The sequence below is a fragment of the Dipodomys spectabilis genome, unplaced genomic scaffold, assembly GCF_019054845.1.
Source record: "Dipodomys spectabilis isolate Male_0828 unplaced genomic scaffold, ASM1905484v1 ptg000134l, whole genome shotgun sequence".
NCBI lineage: Eukaryota > Metazoa > Chordata > Mammalia > Rodentia > Heteromyidae > Dipodomys > Dipodomys spectabilis.
The window spans coordinates 3192334-3214533 of record NW_024870811.1 but is presented as its reverse complement, the minus strand read 5'-3'; the positions used below and the strand labels follow the sequence as shown (position 1 = coordinate 3214533).

The window sequence follows — 22200 nt, the reverse complement described above, 5'->3', positions numbered from 1 at the left end:
CACCGGTAATCCTAACTACTCAGGAGGCTGAGATCTGAGGGTTGCAGTTCAAAGCCAGCCCAGGCAGGAAAGTCCATGAGACACTTATCTCCAATAAACCACCAGAAAACTGGAAGTGGCACTGTGGCTCAATTGGTAGAGTGCTTGCCTTGAGCTGAAGAGTTGAGAGCCAGCACCCAGGCCCAGAGATCAAGGCCCATGACCTACAACAACAAAAACAAAAACAACCTCGGTTAGAGACTAGTGTCTATCAGAATAGACACTTTACTAAAAATGTATAAAGAGTCAATAAAGTATGAAATGATTCTTCACTTAATTAGGATCAGAAAACTGTAAGTTAAAACCAAGTGCTGACCTGAGGAATAATGGAATAGAATTCAAACCCAGAAATGATCCCGCAGATCTCTCCTTGATAAGGGAGTCAAAATTCTAAGATGGAAGAAAGACAGCCTCTTTAAAAAATGGTGCTGGCAGAATTGGCTACATGTGCAGAAAACTGATGTTAGATCCTTATGTATCACTCTGTACCAGAATCAACTCCAAATAGACCAAAGACCTCAATGAAAGACCAGATACCCTGAAAATATTGCAGGACGGGATAGGGGATATACCAGGGATCATTGGCACAGGTAGAAACTTCATAAAGATCCAGAAACACAACAAATCAGAGAAAGACTGGATTGATGGGACTACATTTAACTGTAAAGCTTCTGCATGGCAAAGGACATATCTAGCAAGATAAATAAAAAGCCCATAGATTGGGAGAAGATCTTCACTAGCTATACAACAGACAAGGGCTTCATATCAAAAATATACCTAAAGCTCAGGGGCTGGGAATTTTGGCCTAGTGGTAGAGTGCTTGCCTAGCATGTCTGAAGCCTTGAGTTCAATTCCTCAGTACCACATACACAGAAAAAGCCTGAAGCAGTGATGTGGCTCAAGTAGTAGAGTTCTAGCCTTGAGCAAATGAATCTCAAGGACAGTGTCCAGGCCTAAATTTCCAGCCATAGGGTTGGCAAAAAATACTTCAAAAAAAAATTTAGCCCCCCCAAACAAATCCTTAAAAAAAAAACCCATCTCACAGCCAAAGATAAAAACAAACTCCAAGTGAAGGGATAGAGGAAGATCCACCATGCAAATGCTCCCTGCAAGAAGGTAGGAGTTGCCATCCTGATATCTGACAAAATAAACTTTTCATTAAAATCAACACAAAAAGACAAAGAAGGACACTTTATATTAATACAGAGAACAATCCAAGAAGAGGGTATCACCATTATCAGTTTAAACTCTCCAAACATTGGTGCATCCATATGTTAAGTAAATATTCTCAAAATAGATCCTAATACTCCGCTCTTACCAAAGGACAGGTCTACCAACCAGAGGATTAGTAAAGAAGCCACTGAATTCAATGATACAATATCTCAGTTTTCAACCCAACAACAACCCAGTACACATTCTTTTCAGCAGCCCATGGAACTTTCTCCAAAGTAGCATCATATTTTGTACAAAGAATATAAGCAAATACAAGAAGATCGACTAATTCCTTGTATTCTATCCGACCACAGTGGAATCAAGCTAGTTCTCAGTAACAAGGCATACCATAGAAATTACTAAATACATGGAAATTGGACAACACACTTCTGAGAAACACCTGGGTCACAGAAGAAATTAAATAAGAAATTTTAAAGTTCCTACAATTTAATGAATTTAAAGAAATATATGGGTCACTACAAAAGCGGTCCTGAGGGGCAATTTTATCACTGTCAGTGCACACATCAAGAAAATAGAGACAGGGGTTGGGAAGATGGCTCAGTGGTAGAGCACGTGCCTTGCATGAGGCCCTGGGTTTGATTCCTCAGCACCACATAAGCAAAAGGGAAAAAGCCAGAAATGGCGCCGGGGCTCAAGTGATAGAGCGCTAGCCTTGATCTGAAGGGCTGAGGGGCAGCGCCCAAGTCCAGAGTTCAGGCACCACGATCGGACCCCCCCCCCCAAAATAAAAGAAAGAAAGAAAATAGAGAAAGACCAAGTAAGTAATCTCATGATGCAACTAAAACTGCTAGAAAAGCCAGAAAAAATTCAACCTAAAAATAATACATGGGACAAGTTAACCAAAATAAGAGCTGATATTAATGAGGTAGAGATTAAGAAAACTATAAATAAAATTAACAAGAAACTTTTTTCAAGACATTAATAAAATTGATGGACCTCTGTCAAGCTTAAGAAAAAAAGAGAGGAGACCCAAATCAATAAGATCAGGGATGCCACAGGAAAAATTACAACAAACATCCAAGACATCCAAACACTCAGAAAGAACTATTTCCAGAATCTATACTCTCTAAGGTAGGGAAACCTAGCAGAAATGGGTGAAGTTTTAGAGTAATACAAATTGCCCAAACTGAACAAAGAAGATATCAGTCAAATAAGCCAAGATCTTACAATGAGAAAGAGGAAGCAATCAGAAGTCTTCAAATAAGGAAAAGCCCAGGTACAGATTGATTCACTAAGGAATTTTATAAGACCTTCAGAAAGGAACGAATACCCATACTCCTCAAGCTCTTCCATGAAATAGAAGTAGAGGGAGACAACCCAAACTCATTCTAGGAAGCCAATATCACAATTATCCCCAAACCAGGCAAAGATACAGCAAAAATAGAACTACAGACCAATTTGTTTGATGAACACAGATTCAAAGTCCTCAATAAAATATTAGCAAACAGAATCCATCAACATATCAAAAAATGAAACACTATGATAAATTAGGCTTCATCCTAGAGATGCAGGGATAGATTAACATATATAAATCAATAAATGTAATACATTACATCAACATATACAAGGTAAGAACTACATGATTATCTCCATTGATGCAGAAAAGACCTTGGATAAGATACAATATTCATTCATGCTAAAAGCTATGGAGAAAATAGGAACAGAAGGAACATTCCTTAAAACAATAAAAGCCATATACAACAGAATAATGGCCAATATTATACTCAATGGGGAAAACACAACCAATTCTCCAAAAATCAGGAACAAGGCAAGGACGCCCACTCTCACCACTCCTCTTCAATATAGTTCTGAAATCCTTAGCCATAGCAATAAGGCAAGAAAAGAACATTAAAGGGATCTCCATAGGGATGGAAAAAGTTAAGCTATCCCTTTCTGCAGATGATATGATATTATACCGTAGCAACACCAAAAACTCCACTCCCAAACTCCTAGAACTTATGAATCATTTCAGCAAAGTAGCAGGATACAAAATTAACCCAAAAAATCAGTTGCCTTTCTGTACACCAACAATGTACAAGCAGAAAGGGAAATCAGAGAAACAACTCCATTCACAATAATCACATAAAGTAAAATATTTAGGAATTAATCTAACCAAAGATGTAAAGTACCTATTTAGTGAAAAGTATAAAAGCCTAAAGAAAGAAATCAAAGAGAGCACCAGGAAATGGAAAAACCTTCCGTGTTCTTGGAGAGGCAGAATCAATATTGTGAAAATGGCCATACTGCCAAAGTTGATATACAAATTCAATGCAGTTCCCATCAAAATCCCAATGATGTTCTTTACCAAAAATAGAAAAAAAAACAATCCAAAAATTCATATGAAACAACAAACGACCTAGAATAACCAAAACAATTCTAGGCAAAAGAGACAACATGGGAGGGACCTCGATTCCAGATTTCAAACTGTACTATAAAGCCATAATAACAAAAGTTGCTTGCTATTGGCACAAAATGGACCTGAAGACCAATGAAATAGATTAGAAGATCCCAAAATATAATCACATATCTATAGTCAGCTGATAATTGACAAAGGACCCAAAGACACACAGTGATAGGAACATAGCCTCTTCAACTATTGGTGCTGGGAAAACTGGGTGGTCACATGCAGAAAACTGAAAATGGATCCTAGCCTGTCACTGTGCACTAACACCAACTCAAAATGGATTAAAGACCTAAACATCAAATCTGAGTAAGAGAGACGCATGAACTTATAGGCACAGGAAGGAACTTCCTGAACAAAGTCCCAGGGTCACAATAAATTGGAGAAAGACTCAACAAATGGGAATCCCTTAAAATAAAAATTTTCTGCACAGCTAAAGATATAGCTACCAAACTAGAAAGACAGCCAACAAATTGGGAAAAGATATTTATTAGTACTATATCAGACAAAGACTTAATATCCAAAATAAAAAAGGAATTCAATAAACCAATCCATCTCAAATCCAACAAACCAATCATTAAATGGGCAAGAGAACTAAAGAGACACTTCTCAGAAGGAGAGATAAAAATGTCAAAGAAGGGCTGGGAAGTAGCTCAGTGGTAGAGTGCTTGCCTTGGATGCATGAGCTCCTGGATTTGATTCCTCAGAACCACATAAGCAGAAAAACCTGGAAGTGGAGTTGTGGTAGAGTGCTAGACTTGAGCTGCAGAGCTAAGGGACAGTGCCCAGGCCCAGAGTTCAGGCCCCACAACTGACAAATAAAAAAAAGAAAAAGTGGCAAAGAAACACATGAGGTAATGTTCACCATCCCTGTCCATAAAGAAAATGTAAATAGAAACAATCCTGAGATACCACCTTACCTCTGTCAGAATGGCCTATATCCAAAATTCAGCCAACAGCAAATGCTGGTGGGGATGCAGAGGAAGAGAAACCCTACTTCATTGCTGATGGGAATGTATACTAATACAACCATTCTGCAAAGCAGTCTGGAGGCACCTCAGAAAGCTAAATATAGACCTCCCCTATGACCCAGTCATACCACTCCCAACGCATCTACCCTGAGCAACAGGAACCAGGATACAAGGACACATGCACCTCCATGTTTATTGCTGCGCTATTCACAATAGCCAAGATATGAAAACAACCAAGATGCTCCACTACAGATGAATGGATCCAAGAATTGTGGTATCTGTATACAATGGAATATTATGCAGCCATTAGAAAGGACAAAATAATGACATTCACAGGGAAATGGATGGAACTAGAACAAATCATGTTAAGCGAGGTAAACCAAGATCAGAGAGACAAACGACACATGATCTCCCTGATATGTGTATGTTAATCCAAAATGAAAGGAGATATGACAATGTAAACACGACACAAGAATCAAAGGACCACTACTGAATTTGTCATATCATTTCTAAATGACTTCATGTTCTTGACCTCATATATGGTATATACATGTGCACATCTGAGGGAAGCTAAGAGGAGGACATAGAATTAGGGGAAAATATACAACAGAGGGGCCCATCAGCTGCACTGGACATTGATGAAAATGAGCTAAGCAACTCAAGGGCAGAGATGGGAGGGAGGGAATGAGAGGGAAAGAGGGAACAGCTGACACTAAGAAAAAGTAAAGAAATGTACATATCACCCGATTTGGAAGACATAGTTGTATTGCCAAAGCTTATAAAATTCACAAACTTTATACACCATGATAAAGGCAAGTTGCCTTGTGAAGGTTAAAATGTGTTTGTGACTATAACTATGTATCACAATTCCACAGTACTGTGAAATTTTTGTAATCACAACTTCAATAAAAATTATTTTTTAAAAAAGAAACAACCACCCCATTAAAAATGGGCTAAGGAATAAAAAGATTTCTCTGGAGAGGAAATAAGAATGGCCAATAGATACATGAAGAAATGTTCAACATCTCTGGCCATAAAAGAAATGCAAATCAAAACAACATTGAGATTCCACCTCACCCAGTGCGAATGTCTATAATCAAGAAGTCTAATAACAACAGATGCTGGAGGGGATGTGGCCAAAGGGAACCCTACTGCACTGTTGGTGGAAATGTAAACTTGTTCAACCACTTTGGAAAGCATTATGGAGGTTCCTTAAAAGAAACCACATAGATCTCCTAATGATCCAGTAATCCCACTCCAGGGCATTTACCCAAACATTTGCAAACAAAGCCACATTAAAGCTACCAGCACAACTATGTTCTTTGTAGCAACCAAACCAGATGCCCTTCAGTAGATGAATGGATGAAGAAAATGTGGCATATATACACAATAGAATTCTATGCTTCCATCAGGAAGAATACCATCACCTCATTCATAAGGAAATGGAAAGATTGGGAAAAATCATATCAAATGAAGTAATCGAGGACTAAAGAAATATAGGCTCCATGGTTTCCCTTATTTGTAATAATTAGCATATGTCTATGATAGTCCTAGCAGAGGATCGCAGTAGCTCAATGTACATATGACCAAACATACATATGACCATATAAGATGATGCTAATTGAAATGAACTCCATGGAAATGAGGGGTTTTGTTTGTTTTTAATTTTTATGTTCTGTGTGAAATTCTTTTTTCTTTCATTTTCCCTCTTGTAGTTTATTCCCTATTGTCACTGTCCTTCATTTTGGTACCCCATGTCTTGTGTATGTATTTATGTGATTTGGGGAATGGAAAGGGGCTAACAAAATGGTGAGACAAAGGACAAAGAACCAATGCAACAGCAATACTCACAAGACACAATGTTGGAAATGAACTTTACAACTTGGTCGGGGAGGGAAAGTGACAGAGGAGGTAACAATGTTCGACAAGAAATGTACTCGTAGCCTTACTTGTGTAATTGTAACCCCTCTGTACATCACTCTTACAATTAAATTAAATTAAAAAAAAACCAACCAAGTGCTGTACCAGTGTACTTTGAAGAAGGCCAAAAATGGAAAGAAATGTGAATGCAAGCAGAATGCACTGCAGCTGCAGACATTGAAGGTTAAATCCAATTGTGGAACACTACCTTGTAACATTGATGCTTAAGGATAACTATTAATTCATTATAGGGTCTGGCATCTCACTCGTAGAAATGCATGTGTGTGTGTGTGTGCATGTATGTGTATGTGTCCAACTGAAATACATAGGTATACATAAAAAGAAACCATGAAGAAAATAAGTAGCATTATTATATAATAGACTAAATCTGAAAACACTGTGGTATGTTGGGTTAATATGTTGGACTAACACTACATTGTGGTACATTTACAAAACAACTACATTGTGATGTATTTGCATTACAAAAGAAATAAATTAGACCTTGTGTTGTATGGTATTTCTTGAAGATTGTCATTCCATACGATATTTTAGAATGTAGAGAATATTTTTAAACAATCAATGATTCTTACTAAGAGACACCAAAGAAACACCCAGACTCCCTTTCCCAGACTACATATACACCAGAGGGGTACTTAGCTTGAGATTTTGGGGGACAAAAAAATAGATGTCTTATTCTCAGACAAACCTGCCTCTGGGGACTTGAAGGCTAAATTGTTTAGATGGCAATTCCAAGAATATGTGAGGTGTTGAAGAAGGAATATTCGTTGTTGTCATTCAGTATATTGATAGGGTTTTTCTTTGATCTTCAAGTTGTAAGTAAAGACCGAAGATTTCCACAGAGTGCAAGTTGATGGTGGGGGTGAGGCTTGTCATCAGTGATGTTTACAAGCATTTTCAATTTTCCCTCACTCTGGATACATGGAGTAATTGGGCTTCTTATGACCCAAAAACTATTAAGTAGTTCAGGCCAGTGAACTTAGAGTGGAAATAGTATGTTACTACTGGAAGGTACCAAATGGCCGGTGGGGGGAAAATAGACAACTAGGTTGAGGAGCACCAGACATCAAATAATATTATAATTATCCAGAATGGATACAAAGAAGGTAATCTATGATGATAAAAGTTAGGATAGGGCTGGGAAGGTGGCTCAGTGGTAGAGCACTTGCCTTGCATGCATGAGGTCCTGGGTTCGATTCCTCAGCAACACATAAGCAAAAAAAGAAAAAAGCTGGAAGTTGCGCTGTGGCTCAAATAGTAGAGCACTAGCCTTGAGCTGAAGAGCTGAGGGACAGCGCCCAGTCCCAGAGTTCAGGCCCCACGACCGGACACCCTCCAAAAAAATGTTAGGATAGAAATTGGGGTGAAGGGGCAGATATAAGCAGGTAACTTTTATTTCCAATTTAATTTTGTGACCTGAAAGGTGGATATAAGGGAAGCTTCATTTGTGATAATTCTTCTAGCTATTTAGTTATTTATATGTTATGTATCATATAAAGGTTTATTTTTTTTAAATCATAGAAATAACTAGATGTCAGTTGTTATTTAAATTAGTCTATGCCATCCAAATCTCCTATACCAAATATAGCTCCAGTTTTTACTGGGACAGAACAAATACAAGAGAGGTATATTTATATAGTTTAGCCTGAGGCTATTTGGGACTCCTTGACCTCCAAGGGACAAGGTGATGAAATGAGTATCTATAATGGAAATATGGTTTTATTCCATCCTAAATCTAATGATATGCAATGGCTGGATAAAGACATGGATGTTGTATCTATGTAGGATGAAAACTGCTTCACTGATTTGACTGTGACATAAAAAAAAATCACTGTGTTCCAGAACTAAGTAGATAAATGATGTGTGTGATGCTGGGGAAATAAAATTGGGTCCTACTGGGATTCAGCTATGGATAAGGCAATTATTCTTCTTCCTAAAATAATGCCCGTCTCCAATATAACCAGCACATAATCAGTATTGAGTTTCTTTGAGAATGCCAAATTACTAAATGCCAATTATTAAACAGAAGATTCTGGCCTACAGATGAGACATTCAAAAAACTCAAATTGCCATCTACTTATTTAGCTATGTGGTCATAAATTAGACTTCAGGGGCTACGTATCTCCTTCAGGATCAAGTCAGTGAAGTGTACTACGTCCATCACCATTCAGTCCTTTTAAGTTCCATTTTTCCACCTTCATGTCTTCTAATTCCATCTCCTCTTAACCTATTTTATAGTTCGGCAGTTGCTAGCTTTTGTAAATTTCTGTATATTTGTTCTTCCAGGCTTCCAGCCTTTGCTCATATATAGTATTCACTTTCTGCTCTGAAAAACTTCTGTTGATTATCTCCCTGGAAAATTCCTACTCATTCTTCAAAAGATTGTCACTCTCAAAGATGAATAACTTTTCTTCAGTCTACCTACAAGCCATTCAAGGTTCCCATTGCTGATCCTGTGACACTGTACTCTTCTCTTTACTTTATATTTAGAGCTCCTTGAATACAGAATTCATATTTTATGCATCTCTACATATCAAACTTCTTTTCCAATGAATACATCATAAATTATGTTCAAGAAATATTTTCAGGTACTCAGGAGGCAGGAGGATCATGAGTTGAAAGCCAGCTTGAACAAAGATAGAAGTGGGACCCTGTTTCAAAAACAACAGAACTTGAAGAAAGAAAAAGAAAAAAAAATAAAAACAGGATAAAGGCATATGTAGACTCCAGTAGTAAAATATCCTGGGCTAATATAGCAACTCTAGGTTCAATCCCAGAAAATAAAAGAAAGATTCTTTTCTCCTTCACAAATAATTTGTCAAAGAAGAAACTCATATTCAAATGGCTACCAAGCATATTTTTAAAACTCCTCAATCTCACAACTCTATGATATTGACTATTCAGGAGGCTGAGACCAGCAGGATTGCAGCTTTAAACCAGTCAGGTAGAAAAATCAATATGAATCCATGAATATAACTAGCAAATTATGTGTTGGTGGCATGACCCAAGTGGTGGAACACCAGCCAAGAAAGCTGAGTACGGTCAACAGCCTTGAGTTCAAATTTCAATACCAGCAAAAACAAAACAAAACAAAAAAAAAACTTTCAACACTGGTAAAAATAAATAAAAGCTGATATAATACACATTACTTTATTGATTAGAGATAAATATTTTTAAAGGCTTATATTTTATGCATTTAATTTTGATGCTTAGTGTATAAGGAAACAACCAAGCAGTATAAGCAAATATGAATACACCAAGATAGCTATATTGTTATTTATAGTAAAACTAATGCTATTTTTATCAAAAGGCCCAACAGTGAAGCAATATTTCTATAATTAAGAAATATTATAACATTATGAGCATTGCACCTCTGCATGTTTACTGACATAAGAAAATCCTTAAAATGCAAAATTAACCAAAAGGCAGGATAGTAATATGCATAGTGAACATAGTACAAATTTAATACTTATAAATAGCCCATTAACTGTCTAAAGGAAGCCAGATATTGGTGGTCCATGCCTTTAATCCTCACAACTTGGGAGGCTGAGATTTTTGGGATAGTGGCTCAAGGCCAGCCCAGATACAAAGAAATTAATGAAACCTCTTTTTAATGGAGCCCTGGATGTCGTGACATAGATATGCTACACTCACTACCAGCAAGCCTCATGTAAGTGGATCATGCCCAGGGATGAACGCAGGCAGAAATTGAGAGCCTAACTCAAAAGTAATGATCAAACATAAAGACTAAATGCACGGCTCCACAGTTAAAGAGGGTCTACTCAGCCTCCAGCACAACTTTATTTCCTGAAAGGGAAAAAAATAAGCACAGAAAAAAATATGCCAATAATTTTGCAGTGGTACTATTCAGGAATCAAGCTATGAAAAATAATTTCTGCTTCCTTACAATATTCTCATAATAATCTGGTCGTCAGGAGAAAACGATCTCATTCCATCTGCCGCACCCCAACTCATTGTGATTTTGGAGATAAATATAAGAAACACTAGAAAAATTCCTTTCTAATTCAAGTAAACTCACAACAGGGTAACAAGGCATAGTTTGTTAAACATAATTTTGTAGGGCTGAGGGCATACATCAAGTAGCAGTCTACTTGTCTAGTAAGCACAGGTCCTGAGTTCAAACCCCAATATTGAAAAAAAGTACTGTCATCAAATAATTTTTTTCTTTTTTTATTGTGAAAATATTGTACAGAGGGGTTACAATTACGTGGGGCAAAATAATGAGTACATTTCTTTTCAAGCATTGTAGCCTCCTCCATTGTTTCCCCTTCACATCCCCTCTGCTCCCCACTCCCCAGCCAACCCTCCTCCCCACCACCCCACCAAAGTTGTAAAGTTCGTTTTCAACATAACGATTTTTAAGTCTCATTGTTGCAACGGGTCCACCTGTATCCCTATTTAAACGGTTTGTTCTTTTCCCTTCCCCTCCAAAAATTATAACAACAACAAATAGAGTGAAAGCAGGGGTTATACCGTGGAGGAGGGACATACAAAACAACAAAGAAATAATCTTATAAATGTGTTAGAAACAATTGCATGAAAGAAAAAAAACATTTGAATACATGCCTTAGGGTTCATTTCCCTAACACCAACTTATCTGACTTTTTCTGCTTGACTCAGACATATACTAGATATTGCAAATAAGGGAAACCATGGGACCTAAGTTTCTTTGGGCCTGGCTTACTTTACTTAATATAATTTTTTCCAAGCCTTTCCATTTCCTAACAAATGGGGCAATGTCATTCTTTCTGATGGAGGCATACAATTTCATTGTGTATATATACCACATATTCTTGATCCATTCATGTACTGAGGGGCATCTGGGTTGGTTCCATATCTTAGCTTTGGAAAATAATGCTGCAATAAACATAGTCGTGCTGATAGCTTTAGTGTGCCAAAAATTCATATGGAACAATAAAAGACCCCGAATAGAAAAACGATCCTCAACAGAAAGAACAGTGCTGGAGGAATATCAATACCAATTTTCAAACTCTACTCTAAAGCCATAGTAATCAAAACAGCTTGGTACTGGCACAAGAACAGACCTCAGGACAAATGGAATAGAATTGAAAATCCAGAAATGAACCCACAGACCTATAGCCATCTAATCTTTGATAAGGGAGCTAAAAAATAGAATGGAAGAAAGACAGCCTCTTCAGTAAATGGTGCTGGCAAAATTGGTTAACTACTTATAGATAACGAACCTGGATCTTCATATATCACCCTGCGCCAGAATCAATTCCAAGTGGATCAAAGACCTCGGAGTCAAAGCAGACACTCTGAAAACATTACAGGATGGAATAGGAGAAACCCTAGGTCTCTTTTGTGCAGGCCGAAATTTTCGTAATAGAGACCCGGAAACACAACAAATCAAAGAAAAGTTGGACAAATGGGATTGCATGAAGTTGCAGAGCTTTTGCATGGCAAAGGACATAGCTAACAAGATCAATAGAAAGCCCACTGATTGGGATAAGATCTTCACTAGCCACACAACAGACAAAGGTCTCATATCTAAAATATACTTGGAACTCAAAAAATTAAATCCCCCCACAACAAATCCTCAAAGAAACAACTGCCCAATAAACAAGTGGGCTAAAGACTTAAAGAGCACCTTCTCTGAAGAGGAAAGAAGGATGGCCAATAGATATTTGAAGAAATGCTCAACCTCTCTAGCCATAAAAGAAATGCAAATCAAAACAACATTGAGATACCACGTCACCCCAGTTAGAAAGGCTATAATCAAGAACTCTAATAACAACAGCTGCTGGAAGGGGTGTGGAGAGAAGGGAACCTTACTGCATTGTTGGTTGGAGTGTAAACTTGTTCAATCAAAAGCAGTATGGATGTTCCTCAGAAGACTCCACATAGGGCTCCCCTATGATCCAGCAATCCCAGTTTTGGGCATTTACCCAAATGTTCGGCAAATAATTTTGAAGTGCAGAAAACTTAGAGTAACATTTATTACTCTCCAGTAATTGTAACAATAATTCGATGCTCCGAGATGGAGTATGTCCACATGAATTAGTCTCATGTTACTTGTGAATGTAGAACCAGGCAGCAGACCAAGCCCTCTTAGGTGATCCTTAGGTACTCACTATGGAAATACAAGAGTCAATATTATTGTCCACAAGCTGGTGATTTTCCCCAAACCATTCCGCTAGTAAATGACAAAGTCCTATATTGTTCCAGAACAAGCTGTTGAAAATCCTTATTATTTCCATTAAAATTAAATGTCTCTTTAAACAAAGTAAGAGTTTTATGCAGCTAACTTTAATCAAGTGATATATATATATATATATATATATATATATATATATATATATATATATATATATATATATAATGTTACATATGTAGATATAGATGGAAGTCAGTTGCCAGTGGCTCATCCTGGCCAGGAATTAAGATTTAAGGATCACTATTCAAAGTCAGCCTAGGCAGGAAAGATCATAAGATTCTTATCTCCAGTTAAACACAAAGAAAACTGTTAATGGAGCTCTGGCTCAAGTGGTAGAGCACTAGACTTGAGCATAATAGCTCAGGGACAGCGCTCAAGATTCTGAGTTCAAGCCCCAGGACCAGCACACACAGAAAAGAATTACAGTGATACATAAAATTTGCCTATTATTTATTTGTTTATTTATTATCAAATAGATTTATTTCATTTGCTCCCTAAATCACAATTTGCACAAAGAACAAGAAACAAAGTCCTTGAAAGTAGAGACAGTATGAGAGATATGATGCATTTTCACCCTGGGCTCAGCTCTAGGTCATGTGCAGCTGTAGGTGGTGGGCAGGAACTGGCTGAGTTTAATTAATTAGATCCTCTTGCAGGAACCTAAATCTTTCCCAGACCAAGTTTTCCTTCTAAATTCAAATTAGGTCAAACTAACTAACTAACTAACTAAAGTTATATTGCCTTTTCTCAGATATATTTTTTCTGAGAACTCTTTTAACCTTGAAAGCAGATTTTACTGTTAAGAAACATGCCTCTCCGAAAAATTTGGTGCAGCCACTAAAGGCTCTCTATTTGTAGATTTATGAAAAATTATGTTTCTATCTTACCAGCAAGGATTAGCTGCTACTGACTTGTCTTTCATAACACTTTTACATTGATCTTTGTGAGCATTCTTACAAGCAGTACCTTGTCAGGGACCTCTAGCACAAATGTGAGCTTTAAGTATTTGCTTCTTTGAGGAAGATTTAGGTTCTGCTGATGTTTTTGATCAAATATCCAAAATGAAAGCACTGCCAAAAAAGATTTTGTGGAGAAGTTCACTTTAGAATCATTAGCCGCTTCACCTCTCTAGGAAAACCAATGCTTAAAAAGGAATAGATCTATGTCCAGACACTATGCATATATATTAATGCATTTAGAATTATGAAAACCCTAGGGAGTAAATGTCCATTATAGATGAAAAAGTAGACTCTGTCAGTGCAGTATTTCAAGTATTGTGGATAAGAATTTGAATATGGTGTCTTGAGTGTGTCTTTGCTCTCAGATGTATCCTCTGCCCTCTTCTTGCCCACCCCTTGTCCTCCACTCTTTGGCAGGAGCTCTTGCACACAGCTACTTTTGAATGGCTTCCATGGAGTGGGATGGTTAGGACCAGTAGATACTCGGAGATAAGAGGACTCAAGATTGAATACCTCCCCTGTTTTGCTGTGCTTGAAATAACCTTTCTAGAAGCAGCTCCAGCTCAAAAAACTACAACTAGACCCACTGGACCTGAAAGTAAGGTTTGAATTCCGATGGAACCTTAGTTCCACTGGGGGAATCTAACTAAAGTTTTAGCTTCATTACATGGCCTCCACTTTGAAGCTCTGGTAAATCAACTGCTACCCTGAGTTGTAGCCTATTACTTGTCATTGCTTCTGTGCACACTGATCTTTGAATTGCCCACCCTACCTTTTCCTGTCATCTATGTAAGCAATTCCTTGCTCCATAGAACTGCAAATACATAAATAGACAAATAGATAAATGAATAAATAACATTTCTCTGCTGCTGACTGCTCTTGACTAATATAAGGTCAAATATAAGTCTGAGCCAGGCCTGATAGCTCTCAACTGTAATCCTCACTATTCAGGAGGCTGAGATCTGAGGATTGTGGTTTGAAGCCAGCCTGGGGAGGAAAATCAGAGAGACTCTTATCTATAGTACACTGTTCAGAAAAGGCCTGAAGTGGCACTGTGGCTCAAGTGTTAGAGTGCTAGCCTTGAGCCAAAGAAGCTCAAGCACAGCGCCCAAGCCCTGAGTACAACCATAGAACTGGAGTAATATATCTATACCTGTAGCTCTATATCTATAGATATAAGTATCTATATCTATAGATATAGAATATAGATATTAATATATGTGTATATATATAAACATACATAAACAGACATATAAACACACACACAAATATGTGTATGTGTGTGTGTCTCTCTTTGATACCATTTCTTTTTTGCAATTTTTAAATTGTGATTAAGTGATTGCATAAATTTCACAAATTTCACTGTATTGTGGGATAGTTAAGTCACAAACACATTCTAAGATTCATGGGGCAATTGTCTTTATCATGGTCTATAAAGTTTATGAGTTCTATGAGGTTTGACAACACAGTTATTTTTTTAATATCAGGTGATATGTATATTTCTTTCCTTTTGCTTAATGTCAGCTGTTCCCTCTTTCCCACTCATTCCTTCCCTCCCATCACTGCCATTGAGTTGCTTATTTCGTTTTGATTAATATCCAGTGCAGCTGATGGGTCCCATTGTTATATGTTTTCCCCTCTTTCCCTCTATTTCTGTGTCCTCCTCCAATGTGCACATATATGCCATATATGTGGTCAGCAGCATGCGGTCATTTAGTAATGATTTGACCAGATGAGTGGAGGTCCTTTGTTTCTCAAGTCTTATTTACTTTTTCTTTTCTCTTTACATTTTGTATTTAACATCCACCTATCAGGGAGACCATGTGCCATTTGTCTCTTTGCTCTTGGTTTACCTAACTCAACATTGTTTCTTCTAGTTCCATCCATTTCCCTGTGAATGCCATTATTTTGTCCTTCCTAATGGCTGCATAATATTCCATTGTATATTGGTACCACAATTTCTGTATCCATTCACCTGTAGTGGAGCATCTGGGTTGTTTGCATATTCTGGCTATTGTAAACAGTGGTACAATAAACATGGAGATGCATGTGTCCTTGAATCCTGGTTCCTGTTGCTCAGGATAGATGCCTAGGAATGGTAGGAATGGGTCATAGGGGAGGTTTATATTTAGCTTTCTGAGATGCCTCCAGATGCTTTCCAGAGTGGTTGTATAAGTGTACATTCCCACCAGCAGTGTAATAGGGCTCTTCTTTCTCTGCATCCCCACCAGCATTTGTCACTGGCAGAATTTAGATTGTGGGCCATTCTGACTGGGATAAGGTGGTATCTCTGGGTTGTCTTTATTTGCATTTCCTTTACAACCAGAAAAGGTGAACATTTCCTCATGGGTTTTTTTTTTTTTTTTTTTTTTTTTTTGCCATTTTTATCTCTTCTTCTGAGAAGTCTTTCTTTAGTTCCCTTTCCCATTTGTATTTGGTTTGTTGGGTTTGGGAGGAATTATTTTCTTGAGTTCCTGCATATACTGGATATTAGCTCCTTGTCTGATATATTGCTGGTAAGTATTTTTTTCCCAGTTGTTGGCTGTCTTTCTAGGGTGATTGCTATGCCTTTAGCTGTGTAGAAGCTTGTTATTTTAAGGTAGTCCCATTTGTCGAGTCTCTCTCCAATTTGTTGGACCTCTGCTCAGGAAGTTCTTGCCTGTGCCTATTATAAGTTCAAGTGTCTCTCCTACTCTGTTCTGCAGTAGTTTCAGTTTCAAGTTTGATGTTATGGTCTTCAATCCATTTTGAGTTTACGTTACTGCATGGTGACAGGCTGTGGTCCACTTTTAGTTTTCTTCAGGTGGCCACCCAGTTTTCCCAGCACCAGTAGTTGAAGAGACTGTGCTTCTTCCACTGTGTGACTTTGGCCGCTTTGTCAAATATCAGCTGATGTATGTGTGTGGTTTTATTTCTGAATCTTCTATTCTATTCCATTGGTCTTTGGGTCTGTTTTTGTGCCAATACCAAGCTGTCTTTGTTATTACGGCTCTATAGTAGAGTTTGAAGTCTGGCATCAAGATCCCTCCAGTGTTGTCTGTTTTGCCTAGAATAATTTTGGGTATTCTAGGTCCCTTTTTGTTCCAGATGAATTTTTATATTTGTTTTCTCTATTTCAGTAATGAACGGTCATTGGGATTTAAATGGGAACTGCACTGAATTTGTATATCAATTTTGGCAGTATGGCCATTTTTCACTATATTAAGTCTGCCTATCCAAGAATATGAAAGGTCTTTCGATTTCTTAGTATCCTCTATAATATCTTTAAGTTTTTATAGGCTTCATTAAATAGTTCTTTTACATCTTTAGTTAAGTTAATTTCTAAATTTTTTTGAGGTTATTGTGAATGGGGTTGTTTCCCTGATTTCCCTTTCTGCTTGTATATTGTTGGTGTACAGAAAGGCAACTGATTTTTGTGAGTTAATTTTGTATACTGCTACTTTGTAGAAGTGACTTATAAGTTCTAGGAGTTTGGGGTTGGATTTTTTTGGATCATGGAGGTATATGTACCATGTCATCTGCAGAAAGAGGTAATTTAAATACTTCCTTCCCTATGGAGATCCCTTTAATGCCTTTTCCTGCCTTATTGCACTGGCTAAGGATTCCAGAACTATATTGAAGAGGAGTGGTGAAAGTGGGCATCCTTGCCTTGTTCCTGATTTTTGGAGAATTGGTTGTAGTTTTCCCCAATGAGTATAATATTGGCTATTGTTCTGTTGTATATGGCTTTTATTGTTTTAAAGAATGTTCCTTCTATTCCTATTTTCTCCATAGCTTTTAGCATGATTGAATGTTGTATCTTATCCAAAGCCTTTTCTGCATCAATGGAGATAATCATGTAGTTCTTGACCTTGGATTTGTTGATGCGATGGATTGCATTTATTGATTTATGCATGTTAAACCATCTCTGCATCTCTGGAATGAAGCCTACTTGGTCTTAATGTATGATTTTTTTAATGTGTTTCTGGATTCTCTTGGCTAGAATTCGGTTAAGATCTGTGTTTATCAAGGAGATTGTTCTGTAGTTCTCTTTTTTTGTTGGGTCTTTGCCTGGTTTGGGGATGAGTATGATATTGGAATCATACAATGAGTTTGGGATATCTCCCCCTGTTTCTCTTTCTCGGAAGCATCTGAGGAGTATGAGTATTAGTTCATCTTTAAAGGTCTTATAGAGTTCTGTAGTGAATCCATCTGGTCCTGGGCTTTTCCTTCTTAGGAGACTTCTGATTGATTCCTATTTCTCATTGTAAGATCTTGGCTTATTTAATTGTTCGGTTTGTACAATTTGTACTTCTCTAAAACTTCATCCATTTCTGCTAGGTTTTCTTTCCTTAGTATAGTTTCTGGAAATAATTCTTTATAATTGTTTGGGTGTCTTTGGTATTTGTTGTAACTTTTCCCGTGGCATCCCTGATCTTATTGATTTGGGTTTCTTCTCTTTTTTTTTGTTTATCTTGCTAAAGTTCTATCAATTTTATTATTTTTTTAAAACATCCTTTTGTTTTATTAATTTTATTTATGGTTTTCTTAGTTTCTCTCTCATTGATCTCAGCTCTTATTTTGATTATCTTGCTCCATCTAGTAACCTTAGGTTCATTTATTTTCCCATGCTTTTCCAGCAGTTTCAGCCACAACATGAGATTATTTACTTGGTCTGTGTCTATTTTCTTCATGTGGGCACTGAAAGCTATAAATTTACCCCTCAGGATTGCTTTTGTCCTGTCCCACAGGTTTCTTTGTGATGTGTATTCCTTGTCATTGAATTGTAGGAACTTTTAAATTTCTTCTTTAATTTCTTGTTACCCAGGTATTGCTCAAAAGTGTGCTGTTCAATTTCCATGTATTTGAGCAATTTCTAGAGTGTCCTTTGTTATTGAGAACTAGCTTGGTTCCATTGTGGTCAGACAGGATTCAAGGGATTATGTCAGTCTCCTTGTATTTGTTTAAATTCCTTGTATGAAGTTTGATATGATCTATTTTTGAGAAAGTTCCATGAGATTATTAGAAGAATAAGCACTGTGTCATTTTAGGGTTGCAAACTCAGTAAATGTCAATTAATTCCACTTGAAATATGGCCTCACTTAACTCTGTGGCTTCTCTGCCAATCTTCTGGTTGGTAGACCTGTCTTTTGGTGAGATTGGGGTACTAAACTCTCCTAGTATTGAAAGGTTATGAGGCAGTGACCATTTGTTGCTTGTTTCACCTAGCAGAGCAACACATGGTGGTACACCTGGTTGTGAGACTTTATAAGCCCTGCAAATCCTTAGCTCGGGACTCTCCTCCAAGGCTCTGATGTGTCAGAGTGTAGGAGGAGGCCTGAGCTGCAGTCCATCTAAATAAAACCTTAAAACAGATGTAATGTCTGACTCTCAGTGGTCTTCTTGGTGGGGGTCCTGCAACCTGGACACAACATATTAGTGGGGACTCATTCAAGATCCCCCCAAAGACCCCTGAGACCTCAGACTCCAAAGGTAAAACAGCACTGTCTTTGTTAATTTGTCTTGTCCTGTTGTTGTCTGTTTGTACTTTCATTTTCCTTTGTGAGGACAAACGCTCCGATTCATATTGTGTAAAGGGTTGTTGAAATAGACACGCTGGCACAACAAACCTGGAGGAACTGGGAGAAGTCCCAGATCCTCTTGTGGGGGGGGGTTCTTGGAACCCCACCGTGAGAATTGTGGGGTATGGGTTTGTTTGGTGTTGGGCCAGAACTGACCAAGAGGGCCTCCTAACCAAGGCCCAATTCGCCCACTGTGGATCTGCTACTGCTGCTGTGAGGCGTGGGGTGTGGTGGAACCCTGCCGTGACAGGAGTCAGCGGACCAATTTGGGAGATCTCCACTTCGTAATTGTCAGGACTGCATGTGTTTTGTTTGTATTATTTATTGTTTTTTGGACTGTACGACTGACGGAACTGGAAACCATGGGCAACCCTCCCTCTAGCTCCCTAGACTTACAAAAAGAAACTAAGAAAGAGGAAAAGAAATTGTACCCCCCGCTTTTTCAGGGAGATGATTTGGAAGAAGAAATGTTCCTCCCCCATACTCCTCTTCCCAAGTTCCTTCTGTGGAGCCTGAGAATATTTAAGAGGAGGAGGCAGCTATAGAACCAGCAGCCGAACACTCGGCACCTGCCCTTAAAATTTCTGAGGGGCCAGTTACTCGACGACGCCATCTAATGCAGCTGTTTTTCTCTTATGCACTGTAGATCCTGTGGATGCGGATGGTCGACAGCAATTCCAAAAATGGCCATTTTCTACCATTTTGGTTTGCCCAAAATGCCCCCTTTCCTGAGAAACCCCAGAATTTAATTCGTTTACTTGAAACTATTCTCATTACTCATCAGCCCACTTGGGATGATTGTAGTCAGCTTTTGCAGGTACTTTTTATCAGTGAAGAGACAGACCGTATCCGAGTGGCATCCTGGAAACATATCCCTGGGCCCACAGGAGCGCCCATCACAGATCCTGCCCTGATTGCTGCCTATTTTCCTGAGATCTGACCAACATGGTACTACAATATTGTTGAAGTTAGGAAGTGACTCCTCCTCTATCGCCAGGCTCTGTTGGCAGGTCTCAAGTTGCCGGCTCACTGACCTACTAACATGGCCAAAGTTTATGATGTTAGGGAGGAAGTGAACGTCTGGCAGCATATCTTGAGAGGCTCATGGAAGTTTTTAGTCAAAACCTTGAGACCCAGGAGTCGACTCAGATGATTATGTTTGCCTATATAAATCAAGCTGCACCAGACATAAAGCGAAAGTTGCAGGCTCTAGACAGACTTGGTGAAAAGTTTATTAGGGATCTAGTATCCATGGTGGAAAAGGTTTACAATATGAGAGAGACAAAGGAGCAAAGACAGGAAAGGAAGGACAGAGAACATGAAATTGAGCGTGAAAAGAGAGACTTGGCCAAAGAAAAGAGGCCAGACTTGTTGGACTTGCCACTATGGCATACCGAACATACCTGGTTCACAGACGGCAGCAGTTTCATTCAAGATGGAAAAAGGTTCGCGGGCGCAGCAGTCACCACAGACACTGAGATAGTGTGGGCCGAAGCACTCCCTAAGGGAATGTCTGCATAAAGAGCAGAACTAGTGGCGCTAACAAAATCCCTAGAGATGGGAAAAGGGAAGAGACTAAACATTTACACAGACAGTCGGTATGTTTTTGCCACCATGCATGTCCATGGAGCCATTTACCAAGAGAGGGGACTACTGACAGCTGAGGGAAAGGCTATTAAAAACAAACAAGAAATTTTAAGCCTCATCCCGGCCTTATGGGAACCAGCAAATATTGCCATTATGCACTGCAGAGCCATCAAAAGGGAACTGATTTTTTTTTTTTTTGGTCGGTCCTGAGGCTTGAACTCTGGGCCTGGGCACTGTCCTTCAGCTCTTCACCTCAATGCGAGTGCTCTAACATTTGAGCTACAGCACCACTTCCGGTTTTCTGGTGGTTTATTGGAGATAGGATTCTCACGGTCTCTCCTGCCCGGGCTGGCTTTGAACTGCGATCCTCAGATTTCAGCCTCCTGAGTAGCTAGGATTACAGGCGAGAGCAACCAGCACCCGGCAAAAGGGAACTGATTCTATAACCAAAGGACATAACTTGGCCGATCAGGCAGCTAAGGAGGTGGCCCTCCAGCCCAGAGCTGAAGTACTGACTCTAGTAGATCCAGGGCCATGAGCTTTGCCTCATGACCCTCAGTACTCCCAAGAAGATTGGAGTGGATAAAGAAAATTCCCATGGCCTATAAAACCCGGGCTGGTGAAAAACTGGTGAGGGGAAACTTATCTTGCCACAAAGGTTAGGAAAGGGGATACTTAAGAAAATCCATTGGACCTCTCACATGGAAACCCGAAGAATGCAGGACTTGCTCTGACACTCAGAAGTAAAAATTAGGCAAGGAAATCAACTCATTGAGGACATTGTTAAAAACTGTAAATCCTGTCAGCTCACCAATGCCCCCACTCAACTTGTTACAAAAGAAGCTTGCCTCCATGGAGATAGGCCAGGTGTGTATTGGTAAGTAGACTTCACAGAAAATAAAACTGGAAAATTTGGATATAAATATTTGCTAGCTTTTGTTGGGTTGAAGCTTACCCAACAAAGCATGAGACCGTGAATGTCATGGCTAAGAAGATCCTGGAAGAAATCCTACCCAGGTATGGCTTTCCATCCACCATCGGGTAGGATAATGGACCGGCCTTCATCTCAAAAGTAATTCAGGGAATAGCCGCAGCACTGGAGATGGATTGGAAATTGCACTGTGCTTATAGACCCCAGAGTTCAGGGCAGGTAGAAAGAATGAATCAGACTCTAAAAGAGACCTTAACTAAATTGGCTTTGGAGACTGGTGTAGACTGGGTATCGCTCCTTCCTTTTGCCCTGTTTAGAGTAAGAAATTCACCCTATCAGCTTGGCTTTACTCCTTTTGAAATAATGTATGGACACCCTCCA

At 38.7% G+C, this 22200-nt stretch overlaps 1 pseudogene; it reads left to right on the top strand.

Annotated features, from left to right (window-relative positions):
* Nucleotides 1-22200, top strand: part of LOC122116437 — a 141508-nt pseudogene that overhangs the window by 43430 nt on the left and 75878 nt on the right.